This window comes from Anopheles cruzii, chromosome 3 (assembly GCF_943734635.1).
Source record: "Anopheles cruzii chromosome 3, idAnoCruzAS_RS32_06, whole genome shotgun sequence".
Classification (NCBI taxonomy): domain Eukaryota; kingdom Metazoa; phylum Arthropoda; class Insecta; order Diptera; family Culicidae; genus Anopheles; species Anopheles cruzii.
The window spans coordinates 51,546,929-51,553,206 of record NC_069145.1 but is presented as its reverse complement, the minus strand read 5'-3'; positions in this window follow the sequence as shown (position 1 = coordinate 51,553,206).

The window sequence follows — 6,278 nt, the reverse complement described above, 5'->3', positions numbered from 1 at the left end:
CACGTGTAAGTATTTGAGTGTAAGTATTAAGAACTTAAATAGCAAGAACCAAAACTCATATTGGATATTTGTTATATCTCATGTACTTATTTTACTAATTAATTTTTTCTCACAATTTGGATATTTATCATACACCCTGTCATAACCCTTTGTGTGCAGCTGCACCGTGACAACAAAAATACTTTTCAAAAATTTTGGAAAAAGAAACTGAAAATGTAAAAAAAAATTTGGTTTATATTTGAAAAGATGATTGTCGGTTTCCCTTGGACACAATGTTCTGCGCTTCTCGTTCCCACTTGCATGCGAAATATCATTTTAACAAACGCGCATGCTTGAAAAAGGACCTCTGTTGGGAATGCTTCATGGCTTCCCTGTGCTATTCGTTTTTCCAGCTTTCCAACGTTGCTCCATCTATTGTAAAAACATTAGCATTGCGCTTTGAGAAGCTTTGCGAACTTCAAAGAGTGCATATTTGCCAATCCACACTGAATTGAAGCAATAGGCACTTCGCTAGGATTTTGTGGAATCAAAACGTGAATCAAACTCCAAAAAACGAACTTTCTGCTGCGATGCTTCACAAGCTCCTAAAACTTGATGAAAACGTTAATTCCGATCGCTACTGACAAATGATCAATTTGAATCATGCATTGATCGAAAACGACCAAAAAGCAGTTCCAGTTTTCTGAAATGGTGGCGCCTGGTCCCTCGTTAAGTGAAGCTGACATGTGCCCAAAAAGCAAAACAGTTTCAGCAAACTATCACATCACTTGGATGAGAGCTGCTATTCCTTCCCGTGTTATACACCAGACTTGGCTCTTTTCGAATATCATTCTTTTTCATCGATGGGACACGTATTGGCTGAGCAGCCCTTCGTTTTTCTACGGGGAAGTGGAAATTGGATGACTAATTAGTTTACTTAAAAAGTCGAAGAATTCTTTCGTCTGGGAATCCATGATTTAGCAGAAAGATAGGAGAAATGTATAGCTAGCGATGGCACCTACTTTGAATAAAATAGAAAATCGCATTAAAATTTTATAAACGTTTTTTGTGTGTTAAAAAGTTCCGATTCTCAACGTATAGACCTGGTATATTGCAAGTTGTAAGTTTAGTTTGTAGTTGGTGAAAAAGGTACTTAAACTTAGGCATTATTAAAACAATTTCTGATAATCACGCTATAAATCATATTGTTCTTCCTGAGCCATCTGCAACAAGTTGTGTCCGGGTACGGTTTAAACACCAGTAGTTCAATCATCTCTCCTCTGCTGAAGACGAACCGAAACGACTTTAACCGAAACCCGCGTACCTTGACAGTGAAAACACAGTACTAAATGCAGTTTAATCGGAATCGTTTCGTTAGTAGGGCAGCACGGGCAACACGCAGTAATTAGTGAATGCATTTCACACGATAGCATATTTCTGCTAGAGCAAGATTTCACTAATTATGCAAATTTAGTTGGGCGTTCATTCTTGGCACTTGGCGAGAATCTCTGCCGACCGTTTGAGGGTTTCGGTGCAATTTGCTTTGCAAGAAATGAGGGTGTTCTCTCTTAAAACACCCGCGTGCAACTGGGTTAGAATGGGTAATAAAGCTGCTTCGATGCCCGGCCATTATCGGCTGGCATGTGAGTGGTGCTGGGCGTTCTGCCTTACCACAAGGCTATTACTGCCTTGTGTGTGTGTGTCATTGAAGTAGTCAACCATAACCGTTTTTAATCCCGGTCCTGGGATCGTCGTTGGAAATAAGAAATATGTGCCATCTCGTTTAGCTACCACGATGCAATCGACTTCACTGCTGTGTCACGATTGCTCCATATCCATGATAATACGTGATGATAGCAAGTAGCTATCTGCTGCCACCGCATAACAATACCAACCGACACCTTGGTTCCGGTTTGTACTTCGTGTCGCTCTGTACGAACGCGAACCGTGAGAAGCTTTTCCGGTCACCGAGTGGCACCAGTAAACGGGAAAAAGCCTTCCTTTCCGAGGCTAATTGTTTTGCATGCGATAGTGCGGCACAGGACAGTGACTATTTGCAGCGATTACGATGCAAATGGAACTATTCTACTCACTGACCTCTACGGACCGAGCGAATAGGTTAAAGTATTCGTGAGCTGTCCGTGCCCCATTTGTTACGCCGTTCTTCGGATCTCGCAGGCGCTCCTCCATGATGGGGCGCAGGAACCTGAAAACGGGGCCATGATGCACGGCCGTTGCTGCGGGTCATTTGCGATTGGTGAGTTGGGCACATTAGGGTAATCGATTCTAATCAATTTTCGTCGTCGTTGTCGTGGTCGTCGTTGCAGAAAATGCTGCCACCAAAATGGCACCGGTTTTTCTACCGCTGACAGACAGTTCGATAGTGTTGGGTCGTCGTATTGCCCGTCTAGACGAAAGTTTCTCCCATCATTTGCGTTTCACTGACTTAAAGGGGGGGCTTTAGGACACGCACGGTGTGTTTCGATGAACTACATCGACGTATAATAAATACGGCCCAGTCCGATCCTCTAAGATTTAAAAATGGACCGTCATGTAAATCGTGGACCGCAGGTAGTGGTGCTCCATTAACTCTTCAACTGTATTATTCCTTGCGTGGAGCTGCATAGAACTACATAGTCATCTGTGTCGGCGCCAGTAGGCGGGAAAGACTGCGATGTCCGATTGTAAAACAGTCCACAAGACCACAGGTCTGCGTCACATAATCCACAATTATCCCTATCTGCGCCCGGGTGTTGGATTTCGAATGATAACCGCAAATCTCCCAACAGACGATACATATTTATGAAGTTATGGCTCACCATCTACCACCCTTGGTCTCAGAGCTGCACTGTCACCGTACACGAACAACATTATGCCGTTGGATAATTTAATAGCCCGTGCGGTATGTATGATTTAAGCCTCAAAGCTACAATTGAGCCGAACCGGATGGACCCTAGCCCAGGGATGCCACCGGGCACCGACCCGATGTCACAGCTGTCACGCGAAATGATGTATAGCACGAGTTTTTTATGCAGGCAAAAAATATGCCTTGCGACCTGCATGTCCTGGTACCAACGGCAGCAGCTCCGGTACCAAGTTTCGGAATGACTAATAAATCCTCTTCGAATATGTGGCGCGCCAAAGTTGATCATGCATCTATAGCATGTACTCGTGTGTGTTTACGTGTGTGTGTGTGTGTGCACGTGTGTTTGCATGGGCAAGGAGTAGCGCGGAAAATCATCATCCCTATCAGCGTGATTATCGACGGCTGCATTACGGTGCATCGCTCGCGCGATAGGTTTCCATTATATTCCTCCGTTCATTGTGCATCGCCATAGGAGCCACCGCCAGCGGAGCGTCGCTGACTTCCGGGGACTTTCGTTGCAATTTGTGCTGACAATGCACACGCCACAGTTTGCCCCGGTTCGCAACAGTTAGTTGCAATTGCAGAAAAGCGTCCCATAAACAAGCAGTAACACCACGCACGTCGTAGTGCCTCGGTCCGACCGCGTGACCTGTGCTTATAATTTAATAAATAATGAAACTTTGCCCACAAGTCAGCTTACAGCTTCGAAGCTTCGTTTTGCCTCCCAATCCGGGTTGGCTGATGGATGTGGCACCAGTTTTCGCTGTCGGTTGCCATCCCTTGCACTGGCACTGCTGCATATTTGCGCAAACTGTTCCAATCTATTACCAATTACTGCCAACTATGTTGGCAGGGCAGTTGCGGGCCGGCTGCGGGGATAGCGGCCGGTAGATTTCTAATAGAGTCCGTCGCGCGCTCCGGAAGCCAAGCACAACCTCAGCAACAGCCGCGGCAAGTCGTATCGATATCAGATTATCGGTTTGTTAAATATTGGTTGGGTCCGCATGCCAACGGAGCATGTGGCCGATGGAAGGTTTTTATGTCAGTTGCATCTCGTTTGAAAAATGTGCGTTTACTCTCTTTGGAATACCCGGGGATCATATATAATAGTATTCAATTGTTGAAACTTGGCCGTTGTTTTTGGGGTGCATTATTACGGTGCTTTTTGGGTTGGATAGGATAGGATCGACCCTTCAAATTCTGCCTTTCCAGGTGATCGACATACTAAAATGGCGAAGGAGTCTTTTTCGCATAGTTCAAAATAGTTTTAACGTTTCAGTGAAAGTGGAGTAAACAATATTGATGATCGAAAGGCTTCCGTTGTTCTGAAATTGCGGCTGATAATTAAGGAACATACTAGTAAACTAATCCAATTTCGAAAGCATGAGCAATTTTTTTATTTTAATCGTCGTGTTTAATAGTCTTTTACTTAAAACTCAAAACACAGTACAACCTAATGAAGCTTAGGCTAAAAACAACCAATAGCGGCGTACAGGCCATTTCTATCTTCGCAGTGAAATTAACAACCAGTAATTAATTTATTTCCAGCGTTGAATAACGGACATGATAGTTTGAAACCCTGTAAGCCTGTAACTATTATTGAACCAGTTGTATCACCAGTTAATGCCAAAGCGACATTTACACTAGCGCAATCCTCAAAGCCTTCCAAACATCGTGAGCGACCACGCGTCTCCATCACCGAGCGTGATGATGTCTCAAGGATTACAGCCCGAAGCTATGAGAGCGCCGAAATATTTCCAGCATTCTTCTGGAAGAGTACCCGGGTATATTGGAATTCGAAGGACCAATTTTTTATTAACTTTGAACCAAACGCAAAAATAGAAAAAAAAACATTGGAGGAAAATCGGAATGAATTTCAAGGACCCCGTATTTATCAACACAACCAACAAACGTAACAGTGCGAACGTTTGTTTAATGTGTTTTGACCGTCGGTACAAACTTAAAAAATTAAGCCTACGAAAGGCATGCAGTGCAGCAAAAAGTAAATATTACCACAGTATCTTCACCTTTTGGTGCTCATCGACATCGACATGCTAACATGCCCAACACTCGGTGAGTTTGGCGATATTATGCGATTTGCAAAAGGTCGAATAGCGTTTTCATTACTTATTTAGAGAGTAATTATTAGACCTAATCGGAGCATCACACCGTTGGAGAGCTATCTTAAAAAGTACCGAGCACCACGACTTTCCTTCTGACCAAACGTGCCTTCGTGCTCTCCAGCATTCGGCTGCCTATTTAGTCAGCCACAAATGTATTGCCAGTACCTGGAACTGGACATACGTAAGCTATCTGGATCAGCGAGTGCACCTTTGTCTCACCAGAAAGGACCCGAGAAGCGTGTGTTTTTGCGGCAAGGATTCTTCGACTGTGCAGTAAAGGCGCGGCGTCCCGTGAACTCACACCACACCTTTTCCAGGTGGAATTAACAACGAGTTTATCTTTGGGGCGGTTGTCAAACGATCTTCAGGTGTTTTAAGCTCTTTGCATGCTACTAGTTAAGGAATGTTTAACTTGACGAAACTCCGCTGCAGCCGCAAGCTGAGAAAACAAGATTCTTTATGATAAAAGTTTTTGCTTGAAAAATGATTTTCTAACACATACATGCCATAATCTTTACAAATTTAGCACACCGATTAAACAAAAAAGGATACATACCCCCCTATTATGGATCTCGAACGGAAAATCTACCGTTCGAGTGAACACAACAAGAGAGAAAGCCGAATACAGCAAGAGAGAGGGCAGAAAGAGAAAGGTATAGCAAAATGAACTCAAAATGAATGGAATGAACGTTCGAGGACTCGAATCGAGTTCTATGATAGGGGGGATATACTCGTATAACACCGCCACCGTTCTAATTTCCGGCACGTCCAGCGGCTGTTGTAAACAAATGGTTTGTTGATGTTGATTAATTTGGTGGCGAGGTATAACTTGTACACTGAAGTTTATTGTCCAATAAAAATTGATTTTTTATTTACCTAGTGTTTTGAAAAACACAAGTTTAAGTATACGGAGCTCCTAGTAATCTCACAAGTGGACATTTTCACGATGAACCTTCATTTCACCTATCCATCAACAATGAATAATGCGAGAAATTGATGAGATGCAAAAATGAACAATTCATTCACAAAGTTCATTGTGAAATGAGCAATTTATTCGGTGAGAAAGCGGCATTTTTCATGGCACTAATGAACACAGCTTAGAGAGCACGCGCAATGGAAAATGGTTTATCCAATTCACTCATTCATTCACAATTCACGATGAAGTTCACTTCACTTTTTCCACTTGCGATCACATTTTCTCACCAATGAGATTGATATCGAATGAATTCCAAGGAATTTGATAACAGCTCATATCTGAACTGAATACTACCAGCGTGAACTCTCACGCCATGTACTCATGTTAGTAAGTA